Consider the following 24,057-nt stretch of genomic DNA (forward strand, 5'->3'; position numbering starts at 1 on the left):
TTTCTTCAAAAATAAAGTAATACAAATAATAAAAAATATAAGTACTAGTTTTTGTTAGAGTTTATCTTACATTAATCATTTAAAAAATGTGCCCTATTAGTATGTATAATCAATAGCAACTACTAATATTCTGACATAATTATCTACATAATTTACTATTGGTTCCTGTGCGTATTGTTTTCTCAATATTTTTACCAGAGCAGAAGCGTATCAAGAGGTCAAGACGGAAAACCGTACAACTGTGACAGTATTTATCTTAGCAGGATTGATGGAGGACCCAAAACTGAAGATTGTGCTATTTGTCTTCCTGCTCCTCACCTGCTTGCTAAGAATCTCAGGCAACTTAGTTATTATTACCTTCACTTTGCTGGACTCACATCTCAAGACCCCTATGTATTTCTTTCTTTGAAATTTTTCTTTCTTAGAAATTTCTTATACGACAGTCTGCATCCCCAAATTGCTTGTAAGCATGGCAACTGATGACAAAACCATTTCCTATAACTGTTGTGCAACTCAGTTGCTTTGCCTTCCTTCTTGGAGCATCTGAATGTTACCTCCTGGCTGTCATGTCCTACGATCATTATGTCACCATCTGCAAGCCCCTGCATTACACAACCATTATGAGCAGCAAAATCTGTATCCAGCTAGTCCTTAGCTCTTGGATCACTGGTTTCCTCATCATCTTTCCCAGGACTCATTTTAGGCTTAAGCCTGGACTTCTGTGATTCCAATGTCATTGATCATTTCTACTGTGACACTGCTCCCCTCCTGCAGATCTCCTGCATGGACAGACATGTGTTGGAAATGATGAGTTTCATCTTAGCTTTGGTGACTCTGCTGGTCACTTTGGCATTAGTAATTCTATCATACACATATATTGCCCTGACAATTTTAAAATTTCCTTCTGCCAACCAGAGAAAAAAGCTTTCTCCACCTGTTCTTCTCACATGATTGTCATCTCCCTCTCATATGGCAGCTGCATCTTTATGTACCTTAAACCCTCAGTCAAACAGAGGATATCCTTGAAGAAGGGAGTGGCAGTTCTCAATACTTCTGTTGCTCCACTTTTGAATCCCTTTATTTATACTCTAAGGAAACAGCAGGTGAAGCAAGCATTTTATTTTTCTGTTCCATTGTAAGCATTCTCAATTTTTAAAAACACTTTTTAAAAATATTTTTCTTATTTATTCATGAGAGACATAGAGAGAGGGGCAGAGACACAGGAAGAGAGAGAAACAGGCTCCCCTTTGGCAGTCTGATTCGAAACTAGATCCCAGGACCCCGGGATCATGCCCTGAGCTGAAAGCAGACGCCCAACCACTGACACACCCAGGCATCCCAACATTCTCAAATTTGACTCATTTCTTCTCTGCTTCTTCAATTTAAATGTAGCAAATACTTGAAAGATTATTTTAGTCAACTTTATATATTAGTTCATGGAGACTTAATTATTTTTATATCTATGCAGTATATTTTGTTCTTATATTTGATTTTCTGCAAAACCTTGATAAGTTCAAAACAATTATATATCTTCCTTGGGATTTTACCTTTCCTTGGCTTTTATGTCCTTATACACATTCTCTTTTGTTTTAAATAAATATATTTAAAAGTGGGAAGTTGAGATTAAAATATCAATATCATCCTTTGTCTTGAGAATTGAAAAAAAACCACTATGCTAGTGTAATAAATTATTATATGGTATACTATTTTTATTTTACATTTTATGCCATATAAGTAAATAAGTAAATAAATACTGACTCATGTATGTATACTAAATCAAGTAACTTTGATTAAGAATAAAATGCATACTGGAGAAAGAGATCACATTTGATGCTTTATCAGCTATTCCTTATTCATCTTGGAACTAACTGTGTTCCTTAAATTCTACATCTATAACATAGCAACAACAAGTTTTTTTTTTGCGATATTTTAAGGCTAATTTGAAAGTATAAAATCAGTATTCTCCAGATTAAAAAACAAAATAAAATGAAAACTTGTAGAATAAATTATTCTGATTTTATCTTGTAAAAAAATGCACTTTGGAGAGGTACGATAAGTTACTCTCATCACATAGCTAGTCAGAGAAACAGAATTCAAATTCATTTCTGCTTGATTCCAGAGGCTATGTCTATCCAGTACCAGCAATCCCCAATCAGTTTGTAGCAAATACTCATCTACGTGTATTCTGAAATGATGATGGATTCAGTTTTGGGGTTGAATGTAGAGATGCAATTAGAGATTCTCATGCTGATTCCATTGCCTGCTAATGTAATTTATTGTAGTGCTTTGTCATTTTATATATGTGATATGGTACTTAAAAATCTGGAAAACTTCATAATGTAGCAGTTATGTACTTAGAGGATGCTTCCTACAGTTTTACCATATGGTCTGGTATAGAGTCAAATTGTTTTGAAGTAGATAATTGCTTTTGTATATCCTAAATAATTTCCCTCTCTCTCGCTGTCTCTTCTGACTTTTTCTTTCTCCCTCTCTCACATACACACATACACACCTTTCACTATTTCAATAAATTTTTCTTTTTTCTTCCATTTCTTCTCTTTTCTTTTTTTCTTTTTTTTTCATTATCTTCTTTTGGTAGAATGACTTCTGTAAGTCATATGCGGATCTATAAACCATTGTTAGCTAATCAAGGCTGGACTCCATGATTAGTTCAAGACTACACTTCTACTCTAGGCTTTAAAAATGATCATATTCTCTCTACAAATAAGAACTCAATTAGTGTTGGGCATGAAACTAAAGTCAGTTCAGTAAAACTCGATGTGATAAACATTTTGTAAATGTTAGAATATTCTTTTCTGTTATAATTACAGCTATAAAAATAAACCCAGAACTTTCAGGAGTTCATTAAATAGAGCATGTTTACCTCACTATGAAACTTGGGTAAAGAAAAGTAGAGCCAAGAAATAAACTGAAAGAATATGAATGCCAATAACTTAATTTGATTCTCCATAACCAATAATAATGAAAGCTCATCCCTTGGAATTTCAGGTGGGACTCATAACTAAGGTGAATCTATCTAATTGTCCTATCTACTAAATGTTCTCTTTACCCCTTGGCCCTTGGTGGGTAGGGGTGTACCCCTTGGCCCTTGGTGGCTTTGTCCTCAGGTAGAAAGCAAGAGAAAATGAAAACTAAGAAAACTTTGACTCCCTATTTTTTTTGTCTACTACATTTTACTTAATGTTTATGCAAATACCATCAGGCCAGATAGTCCTAGAAATCTGTCTCAGAAAGGGACAATATTTAAGGTGCTAATTTTAGAGCACTTTTAGGTATACAACAAAATTGAAAGGAAGGTACAGAGATTTCCTATATACCCATGGACCTCATACACACACAGCCTTCCCTATTTACAACCTCCTTCAGCAAAGAGGTATGTATGTTACAACTGATGAACCTATATTGATACATTATAATTACCCAAAATCCATATTTTGCATTATGGTTCACTCTCAGTGAGTGTTCATTCTATAGATTTGGGAAAATTGTATAATGATTGATAGACATACAAAGATATAGCTAGGTAGATGATATAGGTTGTTTATAATAATACAGATATTGATGATATATAGACATAAATCCTCTGTGGCCTGCCTACTCATCACTCCCTATCACTCAGCCACTGAAAACCATTGATTTTACTGTCTTCATTGTTTTTCCTTTTCCAGAATGCCATGTAGTTGGAATCATAAAATTTCAGATTGTTTTTTTCACTTAGTGACATGCACTTAAGTTTCCTCTGTGTATTTTCATGACTTGATAGCTCATTTATTTTTAGCACTGAATAATATTCTATTTTCTAGAAGTATCATAGATTATCCATTTACCTACTAACAGGTATCTTAGCTGCTTCTAAGTTTGGGCAATTATGAATAAAGCTGCTATAAAGATCCGTGTGCAGGTTTTTGTGTGGACATGTTTTCATCTCATTTGGGTAAATACCAAGATGAGTGATTGCTGGATCCTATGGTAAGAATGTGTTTAATTTTGCAAGAAACTGCCAAACTGTCTTCCAAAGTTGCTAGACCGTCTCACATTCTACCAGCAACAGATGAGAGTTCATTTTTCTCCACATCCTCATCAGCGTTGGGTGTTATCATATTCCAGGATTGTGTGTAGTGGTGGTATCTCCTTATTGTTTTAATTTACATTTTCCTGATTACACATGATGTGGATCATCTTTTTGTTTGCTTATTTGCCATCTCTGTAGTATCTTGGGTGAGGTGTCTGTCAAGATCTTTGGCCCATTTTTTAATATTGTTGTTCTTTTTCAGATTGTTGAATTCTAAGTTTTTGTGTATTTGAGTTGACAATCCTTTTTAGATGTGTTTTCTCAAATCTTGTCTCCCTGTATGTGCCTTGTCTTCTCGTTTTCTTGACATTATCTTTTGCAGAGCAGAGGTTTTTAATTTTAATGAAGTCCAGCTTATCCATATTTCTTTCGTGGATTATGGTGTTGTATCTAAAAGATCATTACTAAACCGAAAGTCATCTAGATGTTCTCTGTTACTTTCGGAGTTTTAAAGTTTTGCTGTGTACATATAGGTCCACTCTCAATTTTGAGTTCATGTATGTGATGAATGTAAAGCCAGTGTCTAACATAGCATGAGGAAGAATTGAAACATGTGTTAGCTGTTGTCGCCTCTGAGCTCAGGTTTACTGGTGTCCTATAAAAGCTTGGACATTTTGCCACAGAGCTAAACATTGATAACCAGATTTGGAGTTGGAGAAGATGAAAAAAAATCCAGGTGAAAATGGAACAATTACTGACAAAATAAACCCACCCGTCTCCTACCAACAAGGTAAACCAGCAGATAAACACAACCTGTGTGAGCTACCAAATGGCTTCTGCTTTATTCTATTCTCCAAATATCCCAAATAATCTCTCTGGTGGTTCACCATAACAGGAAACAAAGAGGGAAGGGACATCCTAGAGAAATAGTTCAGCCTAGCCAATTGAAACATTACAACGCCTCCAGGGATATATTGCCAGAGTGCCTAAGGAAACTTTTGAAGTTCATTATCTTGATTTTGGTAATGGTTTCACAGGTATATACAGGTATCAAATCTCAAGTTCTAAACTTTATTGGATCCACTTTATTTTGCATAAATTGTTAACTCCACAAAATTGTAAAAATAACTAAACAAACAAGGGAAAATAGAACAGCAACAAAACCCGCAACTCAGCCTGAACTTAACTCAGATTCTAATTGAATAAACAATAAAAAATAAATTTATTATAAAAAAACAAAAAAAAAGAATTAAGAGACTCAGTTATTATTCCCTCTTATTATTCTCCTGGATGTCCGAAGGTTCCTCCATTCTGACTTTTTTCCTCCTATCTTCTGCAGATTTTCAACTACTTCAACATAATGTTCCTGGATTTTTGATTGGTTGGTTGGTTGGTTGATTTACTTTTGTGTTTTAATCCAATCAGTGATTAACAGAATTTTGTCTGTTTGAAAAGCAGTCACCTCTGTCAATAGTGTTCAGCTACATATAATTATGTGATCTGTCTTCTGAAATTGAACAGCCACCATAATGTGACATAATGTTTTGGATAACTACGATTGACATACACTGATGATGGAGAAAACAAATAATCCAGTGAACTAATGAGTCAGTTATCTGTCAATCTAAATAACTAACACAATATCTAACTTACTCACCTGTTAACATCAGCCATGTTTCAGGTACTTAGGTGTTTTTTTCTGATGAAATTATGGCAGGTGTACATTTTCAATCGTCTTTCCCCATGGCTTCCCAGGGCACTGTTTTAGTATTTCTGCTACTTAATAGAATCTGCATCTAATGATGGGTGAGTAAAGAATTCAAGAGTACAAATTTAACTATATGCTTTAATAAAAGTTTGTTAATATCTTTAGGATTCAATTTTCTTCATCTGTACATTGAAAAGATTAAAGTAGAAACATTTATAGCTTCTTTAATTCATTTTTTGGCGTCTTTAAATCTAAAAATTTAAAAATCATAGTATGAGTTGGGCCAATGCTTTCTGAGAAGTTAATATGAACAAGCAATGTTCAGAAAATATCAGCTTGTGATGGACATTCTGCCTGAGGAGATCAGATTACAAAAATGTAAAGTTTAGTATAAAATTTAGAAAGAATATGATTTAAGCTTACAAGATTATTAACATCATAGATACTGTTCATATAGTTTTGTTTCATATGCTTGTTAAAGAGAACCAGAACAATGATTAGGCACATCACTAAATTGTAAGAATTTGCCATAATGATATGTCGCTAATTAACCTAAATTTAAATCATCCCTTTACCTCTTTTCTGGATTCACTCAGAGTTTAATGTGTGTATAAATCATTATTAACGAATTTCCTGTCATTTTGGAAACAAACATGTATTGATTTTCCCTTTGTCAGAACTGTCTTTATCTCAAATATTTAGTAGACTAAGTTCTCAGTAAGTGAAACACTAAATTTAAATCTGAATAATATAATTTGAAAATAACCAACTTTCTATTAATTCACTAATATATTATTTCAGCTATTATTAACAAACCAAAGTAGTTTTTTCTGGGTATATATTTGACTATTCAGTTATCAACTGCAGCATTTGAACACCATATGGCAGTGAGTAAGATAAGCAAAACTCAGTAGCAAAAAGTAAACTATTGGAAGTCATATTTCCAATCTGCCTTTCTCCCAAATCCTTTCCTTAAAAGTGAGGTACAGATACATGAAAATGTTTGAGGATACACACAGATATACACACAGGCCTGTAAAATTTTAAGAAATAAAGTGATGGCAAAATAAGCTTCATTAAATAAGTAGTTTTACTGTTTTTGTGTCCTGTTAGGAATATTGATGATGGATAATAGCAAACACTTCAATGTAATAATAATGTACATCTATAATTTTCCAAACATTTATTTGTTATTTTTTATTATTATGAACCTCACTTTCATTTTCCTGAAAACATCATTATCTTGCTGACCATGTCTTTGAAGGCTATTTTCACTTGCTTTTCCCTTAGGGTATAGATGAAAGTGTTCAACAGAGGGGCAACTGAGGTATTTAAAACAGCCACTCTCTTATTAAAAGTTTCTGCATCCTTAACAGAAGGATTTATGTACATAAAGATACAACTTCCATATGAAAGTGAGACCACAATCATGTGACTGGAGCATGTAGAAAAGGCTTTTTTTTCTTTGTTGAACAGAAGGGATTCTCAGAATTGTCCTGATTATGTACGTGTAGGAAAGAATCACTAGCACCAAGGTGAAGATGAGGGTAACTGCAGCAAAGATAAATTCCATCACTTCTATGAACTGTGTGTCTGAACAGGACAGATGCAGCAGTATGGGATAGTCACAGCATCAATGATTGATGACATTGGAGACACAGAAAGGCAGTTGGAGAGTCATTGTATGTGGCACAATGACAACCAAAAAACCAGAGAACCAGGAACACAGAACAAGCTGAATGCAGTTTCCTGCTCATTACAGTTGTATAATGCAAGGGTTTACAAATGGCAACATAGCAATCATAGGACATGGCAGCTAAAAGATAAAATTCAGTTGCCCCAGAAGGATGGCAAAAAAATTCTGAGTGAAACAACCAGCGAAGGAGATAGTCTTGTCTCCAGTTGCAATATTGACTAGCATTTTGGGAACAAAGACAGAAGTAAAAGATACTTCCAAAACAGAAAAATTCCGGAAAAAGAAATACATAGGAGTCTGAAGGCGATAATCCAAAAGGGCCAGAATGATGATGGTCAAGTTTCCCATGATGCTTAAGACATAAGTTAGCAGCAGAAAAAGGAAAAGCACAGCTTGAAGCTCAGTGTCATTCGTCAGTCCAAGAAGAATGAATTCTATCACTGATGTCTGGTTTCCCATCATTAACTTCAGACAAATAAGACAGAAAATAATAATAACATGAAGTGATCAACATATTTTCTTATTTTTCTAAATTCAATTAGCCAACATATAGTACATACTCCGTTTCTGATGTAGTATTCAATAATTCATCAGTTGTGTATGACACCCAGTGCTCATCCCATCATGTGTCCTCCTTAATGCCCGTCATCCAGTTACCCTATTCCCCCCACCCTTCTTCCCTCCAGCAATGCTGTTTGTTTCCTATAGTTAAGAGTCTCATGGTTTTCCTCCCTCTTTGATGACTTCCCATTCAGTTTTCCCTCCCTTACTCTATGGTCCTCTGTGATTTCTTATATTTATATTTATATTATATTTATATTTATATTATATTTCTTATATTCCACATATAAGAGATATCATATGGTGTCTTTCTCTGATTGACTTATTTTGTTCAGCATAATACCCTCTAGATCCATCTGCATTTTATTATTTTACTTTATAATTATCAGAGGTCTTGCTTCTCAAGAACATTTTCAATTGGGCAGCCCCGGTGGTGCAGCAGTTTAGTGGCGCCTTGCAGCCTAAGGCGTGATCCTGGAGGCCCTGGATCTAGTCCCACGTCAGGCTCTCTGCATGGTGCCTGCTTCTCGCTCTGCCTGTGTCTCTGCCTCTGTGTGTGTGTGTGTGTCTATCAATAAATAAATAAATAATCTTTAAAAAGAGAACATTTTTAGGGGATCCCTGGGTGACGCAGCGGTTTGGCCCCTGCCTTTGGCCCAGGGCGCGGTCCTGGAGACCCGGGATTGAGTCCCACGTCGGGCTCCCTGCATGGGGCCTGCTTCTCCCTCTGCCTGTGTCTCTGCCTCTCTCTCTCTCTCTCTCTGTGACTATCATAAATAAATAAAAATTTAAAAAAAGAGAACATTTTAAATTATTCTCACCATTTTTTTCATTCGTTTATGTTTTCCTTCTTAATCTTTGTATTTTGATTTTTCTTTAAGTCATTGGATGTTGTCAGGCCGCCTGGGTGGCTCAGCGGTTGAGCGTCTGCCTTGGGCCCAGGGCGTGACCCCGAGTCCCCCATCAGGCTCCCCACGTGGAGCCTGCTTCCCCCTCTGCCTGTATCTCTACCTCTCTCTCTCTGTGTCTCTCATGAGTAAATAAAATCCTTCAAAAAAAGTCATTGGATGCTGTCATATGTATGTAGACAAACCTAAAACAACTTTAGAGAGCAGGTTTCATATGATTAAATAGATTTCTTAAATCAACCTCTTAACTCTCAGTTTCTGGCCAATGGAGTAAAAAATCAAGGTATGAACTACAGGAATAAAACTGAACTTCCAAAAAAAAAAAAAAAAACTGAACTTGGTTATTTTCTTCTTTTTGCTGTTTTGTATTTTTTATTTCAATTTTCTCATTTTGAATTATAATTCTGTGCACTTACTAAAGCTCTACATTTGGATCAATTTTTCCCTAATTCTTGTTTTTAGGATCCTAAAATCTACTTTAGCAAATCTATACAGTTGCTATCTTATTGGACTACAGTTTCTAAAAGGACTGAGGAGGGCACCATCTGATGTCCACTTCAACTGTAGCTCCTTTCCTCCTCCTGCAAGAGCCTTTGGGCCAAGTTCTCCACCCCGAGGCTGGAAGGACCCGGCCCCTCGGCCCCCATCCCTACAGCCCTCCGCGGGGAGGGGGGGCAGGTGCTGCCATCTGTTCACTTGAGAGCGGCTGCACGGCTACCCCACCCCCCAGTCCAGCTCGAGAGCCGGTCCCAAAGCCACTGCAGCTGCTGTACGGACACCCCGGGGGGTGGAGGGGTGGGCAGCAGGAGTGCAGATGCAGGCGGCTTTCCGAGACAGGGGGCAGCACCAGCCAGGCCGAGGGCGAAAGCAGCCTCCTCACAGCTGCGCTCAGTGTGCAGACGGCAGGCACGTCCTCAAGGAAATGGTCACAGGCATCTCAAGTGACAAGGACATAGGCGCCCACACAGCATAAATACCAGCTGCTCCCAGAGGATGAGGTTGAAAAATAGCAGCATGGTCGTGGAGGAGGTGGTGCGGGCTGCAGACTGCACCTGTGGCCGGGCCTCGGGCTGGGGGCTGTGCCTGTGCCTGTGCCTCAGGCTGGGGGCTGCGCCTGTGCCTGGGCCGTGGGGCTGGAGCCTGCACCTGTGGCCAGACCTCCCGGCTGGGGAGGGCTGTGGTGTTCACTACACTGTGGTGAACTGTGGTTGTGGGCTGTGTTGTAGGCTGTGGTGTTCACTAGAGCCCCCCAGCCCCTGCCCTTCAGCCCTGAAATAGTTAATAAAATGTTAGGAATCATACTACTTACCTTTCCTGGCTCATGGCAGGGGCTCAATAAACACTATCGCCATTTAATATAGATACATGGGTGGATTGGTCAGTACTTGGCAAAATTCAAAATATAACTGATGGTACTTTCTGACTGAATGCGGTCCCATCAGCAAATTATAGTTCCTTGAATGTCAGCTCAAGCTCAGTTTTTCATAAATTTTATCTAATAATCACAATCACCAATAATTTTGTCTCCTCTTCTTTATTAAACTTGACCACAGCATAACACTTGGTAATAAAGTCAAATTGTTTTCCAGTTATATCAAGTATGTACATTTTATCTGTCCAATTTTAACATAAATGAGTTACCCCTTAGAATAAGCTCTTATTGGGGATCCCTGAGTGGCGCAGCGGTTTGGCGCCTGCCTTTGGCCCAGGGCGCGATCCTGGAGACCCAGGATCGAATCCCACGTCGGGCTCCCGGTGCATGGAGCCTGCTTCTCCCTCTGCCTGTGTCTCTGCCTCATTCTCTCTCTCTCTGTGTGACTATCACAAATAAATAAAAATTAAAAAAAAGAATAAGGTCTTATTTCTCTATAACTTTTATAGAGAGGCCAGAAAATTGTACAGATTTGGTAAAAATTTAATGTGAAATATTTTTTTGACATTTTTTAGATTCATACCCCTATTTTATTAAATACTGTGGTTTTTATGCAAATAAAATTTCCAACTAAGAGTCTGCATAAGCCCCTTAATTTTTTTTAATATTTTTCATCATCAGACACAGAGATATTAAGGATATCTCTTTATCTTGCTTTACTCTACTCAAAAAAAACATAAAATTCTTTTCATTTGAACAACTGACATATTTCCATATTACACTATGTAATGTTAGTAATAGCTAAACATAATATATTCTTTTTTAATAATAAATTTGTTTTTTATTGGTGTTCAATTGCCAACATACAAAAGAACACCCAGTGCTCATCCCATCAAGTGACCCCTCAGTGCCCATCACCAGTTCACCCCACCCCCCACCCTCTTACCCTTCCACCACCCCTAGTTCATTTCCCAGAGTTAGGAGTCTTCATGTTCTGTCTCCCTTTCTATGTTTCCTACGCATTTCTTCTCCCTTCCCTTCTATTCCCATCACTATTATTTATATTCCCCAAATGAATGAGACCATATACTGTTTGTGCATCTCCGATTGACTTATTTCACTTAGCATAATACCCTCCAGTTCCATCCACGTTGAAGCAAATGGTGGGTATTTGTCATTTCTAATGGCTGAGTAATATTCCATTGTATACATAAACCAAATCTTCTTTATCCATTCGTCTTTGATGGACACCCAGGCTCCTTCAACAGTTTGGCTATTGTGGACATTGCTGCTCTAAACATCGGGGTGCAGGTGTCCTGACATTTCACTGCATCTGTATCGTTGGTGTAAAAACCCAGCAGTGCAATTGCTGGGTGGTTGGGCAGGTCTATTTTTAACTCTTTGAGGAACCTCCACACAGATTTCCAGAGTGGCAGCACCAGTTCACATACCCACCAACAGTGTAAGAGGGTTCCAATTTCTCTGCATGCTCTCCAACATTTGTGGATTTATGCCTTGTTAATTTTCCCCATTCTCACCAGTGTGAGGTGGATCTCACTGTTGTTTTGATTTGTATTTCCCTGATGGCAAGTGATGCAGAGCATTTTCTCATGTGCTTGTTGGCCATGTCTATGTTTTCCTCTGTGAGATTTCTGTTCATGTCTTTTGCCCATTTCATGATTGGATTGTTTGTTCCTTTGGTGTTGAGTTGAAAAGGTTCTTTATAGATCTTGGAAACTAGCCCTTTATCTGATATGTCATTAGCAAATATCTTCTTCCATTCTGTAGGTTGTCTTTGAGTTTTGTTGACTGTATCCTTTGCTGTGCAAAAGTTTCTTATCTTGATGAATAGAAAATATTCTATTCATTGATTAATAGAATGATGATGCACTCCCAATAGTGCATTTTTCTTTTGTTTCTTTTGCCTTCGTGGATGTATCTTGCAAGAAGTTACTCTGGCCGAGTTCAAAAGGGGTTTTGCCTGTGTTCTCCTCTAGGATTTTGATGGAATCTTATCTCACATTAAGATCTTTCATCCATTTTGAGTTTATTTTTGTGTCTGGTGCAAGAGAGTGGTCTATTTTCATTCCTCTGCATGTGGATGTCCAATTTTCCCAGCACCATTTATTGAAGAGACTGTCGTTCTTCCAATGGATAGTCTTTCTTCTTGATTGAATATTAGTTCAATAATGTTGAGGGTCTACTACTGGATTGCCTATTCTGTTCTATTTATCTATGTGTCTGTTTTTGTGCCAGTACCACACTGTCTTGATGACCACAGCTTTGTAGTACAACCTGAAATCTGGTATTGTGATGCCCCCAGATATGGTTTTCTTTTTTAAAATTCCCCTGGCTATTCGGGGTCTTTTCTGATTCCACACAAATCTTTTTTTTTTTTAAAGCTTTAAGAATAATCTATCTTTAAGGAGCTTTTCAGGCCCCCCAACATGACTTCGACTTACAGCTCTTCGGCTCCCTAATTGAAAGGATTCCACACAAATCTTAAAATAATTTGTTCTAACTCTCTGAAGAAAGTCCATGGTATTTTGATAGGGATTGCATTAAACGTGTACATTGCCCTGGGTAATATTGACATTTTCACAATATTAATTATGCCAATCCATGAGCCTTGAATATTTTTCCTTCTCTTTGTGTCTTCCTCAATTTCTTTCAAAATTGTTCTATAGTTTTTAGGGTATAGATCCTTTACCTCCTTGGTTAGGTTTATTCCTAGGTATCTTATTCTTTTGGGTGCAATTGTAAATGGGATTGACTCCTTAATTTCTCTTTCTTCAGTCTCATTTTTAGTGTATAGAAATGCCACTGACTTCTCGGCATTGATTTTGTATCCTGCCACACTGCCAAATTGCTGTATGAGTTCTAGTGTTCTTGGGGTGGAGGCTTTTGGGTTTTCTATGTAGAGTATCATGTCATTGGCGAAGAGGGAGAGTTTGACTTTTTCTTTGCCAATTTGAATGCCTTTAATGTCTTTTTGTTTTCTGATTGCTGAGGCTAGGACTTCTAGTACTATATTGAATAGCAGTGGTGAGAGTGGGCATCCATGTCTTGTTCCTGATCTTAGGGGAAAGGCTCCCAGTGCTTCCCCATTGAGAATGATATTTGCTGTGGGCTTTTTGTAGATGGCTTTTAAGATGTTGAGGAATGTTCCCTCTATCCCTACTCTCTGAAGAGTTTTGATCAGGAATGGATGCTGTATTTTTTCAAATGCTTTCTCTCCATCTTTGAGAGGATCATATGGTTCTTGGTTTTTCTCTTGCTGATATGATGAATCATATTGATTGTTTTATGAGTGTTGAACCATCCTGTGTCCTTGTAATAAATCCTACTTGGTCATGGTGAATAAGTTTCTTAATGTACTGTTGGATCCTATTGGCTAGTATCTTGTTGAGAATGTTTGCATCCAAGTTCCTGAGGGATATAGGTCTGTAATTCTCCTTTTTGGTGGGGTCTTTGTCTGGTTTTGGAATTAAGGTGATGCTGGCCTCATAGAACGAATGTGGAAGTACTGCATCTCTTTCTATCTTTCCAAACAGCTCTAGAAGAATAGGTATTGTTTCTTCTTTAAACTTTTGATAGAATTCCCCTGGGAAGCCATCTGGCCCTGGACTTTTGTGTCTTGGGAGGTTTTTGATGACTGCTTCAATTTCCTCCCTGGTTATTGGCCTGTTCAGGTGTTCTATTTCTTCCTGTTCCAGTTGGTAATTTGTGGCTTTCCAGAAATGCATCCATTTCTTCTAGATTGCCTAATTTATTGGCGTATAGCTGTTCATAATATGTTTTTTTAAATTTTTTATTGGTGTTCAATTTACTAACATACAGAATAACCCCCAGTGCCCATCACCCATTCACTCCCACCCCCCGCCCTCCTCCCCTTCTACCACCCCTAGTTCGTTTCCCAGAGTTAGCAGTCTTTACGTTCTGTCTCCCTTTCTGATATTTTTAAATCTTTTGTATTTCCGTGGGTTGGTAGTGATCTCTTCTTTCTCATTCATGATTTTATTAATTTGAGTCTTCTCTCTCTTCTTGTTAATAAGGCTGGCTAATGGTTTATGTATCTTATTAATTCTTTCAAAGAACCAACTCCTGGTTTTGTTGATCTGTTCCACAGTTCTTCTGGTCTCGATTTCATTGAGTTCTGCTCGAATGTTTATTAAGTCTCTTCTTCTGCTGGGTGTAGGATCTATTTGCTCTTTTTTCTCTAGCTTCTTTAGGTGTAAGGTTAGCTTTTGAGTTCTTTCCAGTTTTTGGATGGATGCTTGTATTGCGATGTATTTCCCCCTCAGGACTGCTTTTGCTGAATCCCAAAGATTTTGAACGGTTGTATCTTCATTGTCATTAGTTTCCATGAATCTTTTTAATTCTTCCTTAATTTCCTGGATGACCCTTTCATCTTTAAGCAAGATGGTCCTTAACCCCCACGTGTTTCAAGTCCTTCCAAATTTCCTGTAGTGAAGCCCCATGTAGGGCTCTCTGTTCCAAAGGGAATCTGCTTCTCTCTCTCTTTCTCTTTCTCTCTCTCTCAAGTAAATAAGTAAAATCTTTAAAAAAAAGAATTAAGCAAATACCTTAGACAGACTAACCTACTTTGCATTGGCACTAAATGGTTGATATATTTTAATGGTAATATTTAAAGTGTGACTGGCCTTGGGGAAATGATCCCAGGGACATTAGAAGGAACTTCTGTTAATTAAACAATCCTTTTATCTCATAGGGGAGAATACAGAATTTTCATGGAACTGTTTATATTTTCTTTACGTTATAATGACTGCAATTCAATATGTATTTCTCAATAATAGAAAATTTGTGGTGGGTCTATTGGGCACACTGGTCTCTCTCCCTCTCTGATTTTGTCTTATTTTATTGTTCTTTCACTTCCCCTATGTTCATTTTTTTTTGTTTCCTAAATTCCACATATGACTGAAATCATATGATATTTGTCTTGTATTTGATCTATCTTAATTCATACCTGTACCAAATAAATAACTATGCATCACATAAAGGAGATAGCTATAAGTTGGTTAAGGTAATTGGTGGAAAATGGTGCATTGCTAAATTCATGCATCAAGCTTTTGTTTTTTTTTAAATGTTATTTACTTATTTAGTTTTAAATTTAATATTATTTAAATTCAATTTGCCAAATATAGTATAACACCCAGTGCTCATCTCATCACATGGCCTCCTTTTTTTTTTTTTATTAATGTGCAAACTTTCTTTTTTTTTTTTAAACCTTTGTTTTTTTTAAATTTTTTATTTATTTATGATAGTCACAGAGAGAGAGAGGCAGAGACATAGGCAGAGGGAGAAGCAGGCTCCATGCACCGGGAGCCTGATGTGGGATTCGATCCCGGGTCTCCAGGATCGCGCCCTGGGCCAAAGGCAGGCGCCAAACCGCTGCGCCACCCAGGGATCCCCTCACATGCCCTCCTTAATGCCCACCACTCAGTTACCCTATCCTCCCACCTATCTCCCCTTCTGCAACCCTTTGTTTCCCAGAGTTAGGAGTCTCTCATGGTTTGTCTTCCTCTCTAATTTTTCCCACTTAGTTTCCCCGCTTCTTTTATCATCCCTTTCACTATTTCTTATATTCCACATATGAGTGAAACCATATATGATAGTTGTCTTTCTTTAATTGACTTACTTCACTCAGCATAATACCCTCCAGTTCCATCCACGTCAATGTAAATGGTAGGTATTCATTCTGATGGGTGAATAATATTCCATTGTATAAAGAGACCACATCTTATTATATGTTAATGATTTATTTATTTCTTTGAGAGACAGAGAGGGAGAGAAAAAGGGAGGGGCACCATGCTGAGCATGACCCTAAGATCATGACCTGAGCCAAAGTCAAGAATTGGATGCTTAACCCACTGAGCCGCCCAGGAGCCCCTCTTTAAAAATAAATAAATTAATTAATTAATTAATTAAAAAATATATATTTTATAAGATCTCAATTAGATAACTGAAAATCAGTTTGTCCAACCATATGGTGAATTTCAATGGAATTATTTCTAAATTATCTGTTCCTAAATGAGTAACACTGTCTCAACACAAACAAAATTCAGGTAAAATAAACTATGTAAGCTCATTGTATGTGTCCAAATGCCATTTTACTATAGTTTAACTTCTTACCAATTTCTAAAGTCACATTGTACAATGCATTCCCTGAGTATGTATTACTGCCATCTTGTGGATAGTTCATCATACTATTTTAACCAAAATTTTTCCAGTAACTTGCCTGAAAACAAATCAATGATTTTTGGATTTGCCTGAAAACAAATCAATGATTTTTTCCCATATATTTTTTTTGCTCACCTGTGAAACAGCAGGCACTGTGCTAAGTAGCAGTTTGAAAGTTAGACACAGATTCCCATTTCAAAAAGATTACACAGTAATTCTCATTTGATGAAATTAATTTTGAAAGTGTGAAGAATGAAGATATGTGAGCAAGAAAGAGTGTCTAGTACCTCTTGAATAAAGTTAAAATATGACCTTACTTTTGTCTAGGATTTGATACATAGATTTCAATTTCAGGGACGCATGGGTGGCTGAGCAGTTGACCATCTGCCTTCAGCCCAGGGCATGATCCTGGAGTCCCGGGATCAAGTCCCATGTGGGGCTCCCTGCAAGGAGCCTGCTTCTCCCTCTGCCTGTGTCTCTGCCTCTCTCTGTGTGTGTTGCTCATGAATAAATAAATAAATAAATCCTTTTATTTATTTTTTAAAGATTTATTTATTTATTTATGATAGACATAGAGAGAGAGAGAAAGAGGCAGAGACACAGGAGGAGGGAGAAGCAGGCTCCATGCCGGGAGCCCCATGTGGGACTTGATCCCAGGACTCCAGGATCGTGCCCTGGGCCAAAAGCAGGCGCTAAACCGCTGAGCCATCCAGGGATCCCTAAATAAATCCTTTTAAAAAAGATTTCAATTTCAGATTTTAATGTATGACTTAATTCAGAGAATATCAAGCTCTTAGAGGATGACAAACACAAATTAAACTCATCTGAAAGTGCTGTGTAAATGTGAAAATTATGTAAACACCAAAGGTGTGTAAAATACTATTGATGTGCTTTAAAGTGAGGGATATAGCTTTTACTTTTTTTAAAAATTTGAGTATAGTTGACATACATGTCTTATTTTTTTAAGTAAACTCCTCCCAACCTGGGATTTGAACTCATGAATTTGAGATCATGAGTAGCAAGAGTAGAATTCCAAGAGTCATTTCTAAGGATTTACATGATTAGATTGAGCTAACTCAGATTCTCAGAATAATCTCTCCATCTTAAAGTCTCTAGCGTTTTTATGTCTACAAGGTGACTTTTTTCCATATAAGGTAACATATTCACAGATTTTGAGTATTAGAGTATGGACATCTTTGGGGAGCCATTATTCTTCCTGACTATTGATTTGTCAAAAAGTAATCCGTAATTCATAAAATTTCTAATTAAAGTGCAATTGAGAATTATTTTTAATAACATCAAAAAATAATGAATTAACTATTCATCCCTAGAATTAAAAAGAAAACTAGCAAATTAAACCAAATGAAAACGGAAGGAAATAACCTACAAAGAATACATCAGAGATTAATGAAATGCACAGAGGAGCATATTAGTGGAGCCAACAGCGATTCTTTGAAAAGAATTAAAATTTGGCAGTACTCTGTCAAGATATACTCAGAAAATTAACTGAATAATATTCTAAAAAGCATGATGAATAATACATTACAAAAATAAATAATAAATAAGTGGTATCTCCCCTCAGGTAATCCAGTAAAAGAAGAATAAACATCAAATAAACATAACAAACATTGTATGTTCTCATTCATTTGGGGAATATAAATAATAGTGAAAGGGAATATAAGGAAAGGGGGAAGAAATGTGTGGGAAGTATCAGAAAGGGAGACAGAACGTAAAGACTGCTAACTCTGGGAAACGAACTAGGGGTGTTGGAAGGGGAGGAGGGCGGGGGGTGGGAGTGAATGGGTGACGGGCACTGGGGGTTATTCTGTATGTTAGTAAATTGAACACCAATAAAAAATAAATCAAAAAAAAAGAAAAGAAAAAGAAAAGACTATTCACCTCCAAAGACTGCACTCTTTTTATATATTTTATTAATGTCTCTTTTTACTGGGTTTCCCATAGCATTTTTAGTTCTCTAGCCAGCTACTGTCTCCTTATCTGATTTTGAGTTTAACTACAGGAATTAATTATACCTAGGGATCTTCATAAAGCAAAATGTACATCAAAATTCAATAAATATCAATTTGATGAATTAATTTTTTGGATGAATTAATTTTAAGACATAAACAATAGAAATGAATTATCCTTATTTTTGTTTCATTTTCATTACAGTTTTCTTTTCAAAAAGAATTTTCAAGAATTATTTAAGCCATGGAAAACTGTGAAATATGCGTGTCATTCATTGAGTCTCTAGACAATTAAGAGTGACTCAACTGTCACCTTAGGACTGTGAGCACTGCCAAGTATCTGATTCTCTCACACAGCACTCAGAGATTATTTCAGTAAATCTGATATTTTATTCTTTCTTCTTATCATATCAGACTTGTTACTTCTACCAATTATATACATATTGTATAACACTGGTCACTGGCTCAAGATAAACAATACAAACCAAACATCATCCTCAGAGTACCAGCAACAAAGCTGGAATATATTTTCCCTAAACTTGAAATACACAGAAACCATGATCATTACTCAATAAAGATGAAGTACAGAGAAAGCCATTCCACTTCAAAATCAACAAGCAGGCGAATATCATCCAAATGTATTCTTCAGCTGTAAGGCTATGGGATTCAATAAATAAACTTTTTGAAATTAAGTATTTCAAAATCATTGGATGCATTCTTTGCATTGCTGCCATCCCAAATTGTCATAATATCCAGATCTTTCGGTTATATCACTGTTAATATAGAATTAAATAAAAATATTTTTCCCCAGGATCTTTCTCAGAGCCTCTTTGACATCTTTGTTTCTCAGGGAGTAAATGAAAGGATTCAACATGAGATTGACTAACGTATAACATAAGGAGCCACTTTACTTAGTTCAGGGAATCTGTCAGGGATGAAATACATAAAAATGATGGCACCGTACAGGATGCTCACGACTCCTAGGTGAGAGCTGCAAGTGGAGAAGGCTTTCTTACATCCCTCAGTGGATCTTATCTTTAGAACTGTGGACACAATATACATATAGGACATGAGAATGACAATGATGGTAGGCAAAATAATAATGCTGCATAAGGGAAAGGAAACTATCCTATGAAAGTAGAGATCAGAGCAAGTAATCCTTTGAAGTGGACGGTCATCACAGTAAAAGTGGTCGATGGCTCGGGAAGCACAAAAGGACAAAGTAAATGTCATACTCGTCTGAAGAACCGAGCTGATGTAGCCACTAAAATAGGAGGGCATGGGGTGGGGGTGAATGGGTGTCGGGCACTGAGGGGGGCACTTGACGGGATGAGCACTGGGTGTTATTCTGTATGTTGGTAAATTGAACACCAATAAAAAATAAATTTATTATAAAAAATAAAAATAAATAAAAAAAATAAGAACCAGCCACCAACTGAATGCAGAGGCACATTGACATCTGGATGGAGTAGAGGAGTGAGTTGCAGATGGCAATGAAGCAGTTGTAAGCCATGGCAGCCAGGAGAAACCCCTCAGCCACAATGAAGAGGGCAAAGAGAAAGAGCTGGGTCACACGCCTGCAAAGGAGATGGACTTGCTCTCAGACCAGAAGTTGATCATAGCCTTGGGCGCAATTAACAGAGGAATAGAAGTCAATGAAGGAGAGGTTGCCCAGGAGGAAACACATCGGTGTGTTCAGCCTGGGATCACTAAGGATAATGGCCACCATCCCAACATTCCCCAGCAGGATCATGGCATACACAGGCAGGAAGAGCAGGAAGAGGAGAATGTAGAGCTCGGGGGAGACCCTGAAGCCTACAAGAATGAAGTCAGTCACTTCTGAGCGATTGCTGGTTCCCGTCACCCATGGCAGAAACTGGCGAGAGGCACAGGGAAAAATACACAAATGAACCTGGGCTTTGAGCTTACCTACAAATAATCTCTTACAGTATTAGGATTTATAAAGTTTTTCTATAGTCATTATTTATTAACCTTGTAAATCACTGTGACTTAAATTTAAGCCAATTGCAACTCATGATGAAAACAAAGGCTGTTCTCATTCATTTGGGGAATATAAATAATAGTGAAAGGGAATATAAGGGAAGGGGGAAGAAATGTGTGGGAAATATCAGAAAGGGAGACAGAACGTAAAGACTGCTAACTCTGGGAAATGAACTAGGGGTGGTAGAAGGGGAGGAGGGCGGGGGGTGGGAGTGAATGGGTGACGGGCACTGGGGGTTATTCTGTATGTTAGTAAATTGAACACCAATAAAAAATAAATTAAAAAAAAAGAAAACAAAGGCTCGTTTTATGTCTGTATTTTCTATAAGCAGTGGAATTAGATCTTTTTCTTCTGTGTCTAATGCATTGCAGTTCCACTCAAATGCCTTACACATTTGCAAATGTCTCTTCTGTGTATGTTTCTGACTCATGATTTCTGCAATAAATTCAATGTCATGAAACAAAGTTTGCAAGAGAGCACAAATAATAAATGACATTTGGGAAATAATTTTGGAGTCTGAGTTTGGAGATTTTAGGAGATTCAGTAACCCATGTTAGGAAAACTTAACTTTGAAACTAATTTGTATGACACACTGGCAGATGTAAAGAAAGTCATTAAATTTAAAAACCACTTGAAAGGGGGTCCTGGGTGGTTCAGTCAGTTAAGCAATCCATCTCAGGATTTGGGCTCAGGCTATGATCTCACGGTTGTGAGACTGAGCCCCAAGTTGGGTTCCATGCTCTGTGGGCAGTCTGCTTGTCCCTCCCCTTCCCTCCACTTGGTCTCTCTCTCTCTAAAAAATATACATACATACATACATACATAAAATTCTTAAAAAAAAACTTAAGAGGTACAATCACTTTTTGTGGATAATGGAAACTTTGAATTCTGATGTAAGTTATTTACTCACTAAGATCAAAGTTGTCTGGAAACAAACACAAATATTATTGAGACTCACATGACAGGATTTCTCTCCAGATGGGCCTCCAAAGCACTTTCACAAAGACATTTTCCCTCCGTTTTCTCAGCCTGCAGCTTATGAATTTTTCTTAGAAGAGGCCTACAGCTAGTCTAGATGGAAGAGTTACTTTATTTTTTTTTGATAAATTAATTTTTTATTGGTGTTCAATTTACCAACATACAGAATATCACCCAGTGCTCAACCCGTCAAGTGCCCCCCTCAAAAAGATACTGAACATGATACATATGAGGGATTGATGACGCTTTTATATTTACCCGGAATATAACTTTCACAATCATTATACCTCATTGACTAGACAGCTCAACTCAAGTTATGAACAGGGATTGTCCCTCCTTCTCCCCTTTAGGGACCTATTATGGGTGGTTCTGCTTAGATGACAGTAGTAACAATAATAGTAAACAAATACGTGGCACTTTATATTCCAGATACTTTTCTAAATGCTTTCAGAGAAGCTCATTTAACTCATACAACAGTAAGATAAGGTGAGCACTATTGTATTCCCTAGTTTCCAGATGAGAAAACTGAGGCATCTGCTGTAGTGGAATCTGTTGAAAGCCTCCTACTAACGAGGGTCAGAATGGGGATTTAAAGCTAATAAGCCAGACTTAGAATACGAGCATTCTTCATCACTGTGAGACCGCCTCTGATAACAAGCCATTCCAGTGCCTTCCGCGGTGGTGCTTCTATTCATACAGTTTAGTTGAAGTTTCTTATCTCACAATAAATTCCCCAATTTTTCAACCTGGGTTGAAATATGTTTGCATACAACATGCCCTCAAGGATACTGGCTATTATTGTGATATTTATATTCATATTAAATATTAATAATTTCTTCCTTAAGATCAAAACTTCAACTTGTCCCTCGCATATCTTCAGCATAAGCTTTGTGTCTGCAAATGGCAATTGATAGATATTTATTAGATAGATATATGTTGAATGATCATCAAACATGCAGAGTCAGAGAAAATTATGGACTGTGTAATATAGCAGTTGTTAGCATGGGATCAGGCTTAAATAGTGGTAAGTTTCTGTGCTTCTTCTCTAATTTTCTAAATGTCACCTTAGACAAGTGACTTATGTGTAGAGGCTGGTTTTGGGCAACAGGCTTGAGCAATGGAAGCTTGAGCAAGGCAAGCATGTCCGAGGTGACCCTGAGCTGACCCTAATAGGCTCTTTAAGCCATAAGACCTAACTGACCAATGGACTACTTACAACCAGGCACAGTGAAGAAAAAACAGAGAATTCCGTACATCCCCATACTCTCTCACTCCACCCTGTAACTGTGTTGCCTCATCACCAGTTGACCGGTGGCAGGCATTCTTTCCTTTGCTATCCCGTCCCCTGCTCCCTTGCAGTGTAGTCAACAAACTTCTATCCCCTTGGTTCTGCCTCAAATGAATTGTTTCCCTGCCATTCCTCTGTGCCCCGTCCAATTGGGATGTCACTTGCCTACATTCTTGTATAACTTCATGTAACTAATTATATGGCAGGTTACTATTCCACTGTATCCTCATGTAAAGGAGGGATGCAAACACTCTAACTGGCAACGTTTTCATTTTTTTTTTTGAGTTTGTTTTTTTTTTTATTTATTTTTTATTGGTGTTCACATTTTTTATTGGTTTCACAATCATTATACCTCATTGACTAGACAGCTCAACTCAAGTTATGAACAGGGATTGTCCCTCCTTCTCCCCTTTAGGGACCTATTATGGGTGGTTTTTTTTTTACTAACATTTACTAACATACAGAATAACCCCCAGTGCCCGTCACCCATTCACTCCCACCCCCCGCCCTCCTCCCCTTCTACCACCCCTAGTTCGTTTCCCAGAGTTAGCAGTCTTTACATTCTGTCTCCCTTTCTGATATTTCCCACACATTTCTTCCCCCTTCCCTTATATTCCCTTTCACTATTATTTATATTCCCCAAATGAATGAGAACATATAATGTTTGTCCTTCTCCGACTGGCTTACTTCACTCAGCATAATACCCTCCAGTTCCATCCACGTTGAAGCAAATGGTGGGTATTTGTCATTTCTAATAGCTGAGTAATATTCCATTGTATACATAAACCACATCTTCTTTAACCATTCATCTTTCGTTGGACACCGAGGCTCCTTCCACAGTTTGGCTATCGTGGCCATTGCTGCTATAAACATCGGGGTGCAGGTGTCCCGGCGTTTCATTGCATTTGTATCTTTGGGGTAAATCCCCAACAGTGCAATACTGGGTCGTAGGGCAGGTCTATTTTTAACTGTTTGAGGAACCTCCACACAGTTTTCCAGAGTGGCTGCACCAGTTCACATTCCCACCAACAGTGTATGAGGGTTCCCTTTTCCCCACATCCTCTCCAACATTTGTTGTTTCCTGCCTTGTTAATTTTCCCCATTCTCACTGGTGTGAGGTGGGATCTCATTGTGGTTTTGATTTGTATTTCCCTGATGGCAAGTGATGCAGAGCATTTTCTCATATGCATGTTGGCCACGTCTATGTCTTCCTCTGTGAGATTTCTGTTCATGTCTTTTGCCCATTTCATGATTGGATTGTTTGTTTCTTTGGTGTTGAGTTTAATAAGTTCTTTATAGATCTTGGACACTAGCCCTTTATCTGATATGTCATTTGCAAATAT

At 37.6% G+C, this 24,057-nt stretch overlaps 3 pseudogenes; 1 reads left to right on the plus strand and 2 right to left on the minus strand.

Annotated features, from left to right (window-relative positions):
- OR6C20P (olfactory receptor family 6 subfamily C member 20, pseudogene) lies at positions 227–1,139 on the plus strand (annotated as a pseudogene).
- Positions 6,960–7,896, minus strand: OR6C78P (olfactory receptor family 6 subfamily C member 78, pseudogene; annotated as a pseudogene).
- On the minus strand, positions 18,949–19,733 carry LOC119876698 (annotated as a pseudogene).
- Between the last annotated feature and the right edge of the window lie 4,324 nt (positions 19,734–24,057).

This window comes from Canis lupus, chromosome 10 (genome assembly GCF_011100685.1).
Source record: "Canis lupus familiaris isolate Mischka breed German Shepherd chromosome 10, alternate assembly UU_Cfam_GSD_1.0, whole genome shotgun sequence".
In the NCBI taxonomy this organism is placed as follows: domain Eukaryota; kingdom Metazoa; phylum Chordata; class Mammalia; order Carnivora; family Canidae; genus Canis; species Canis lupus.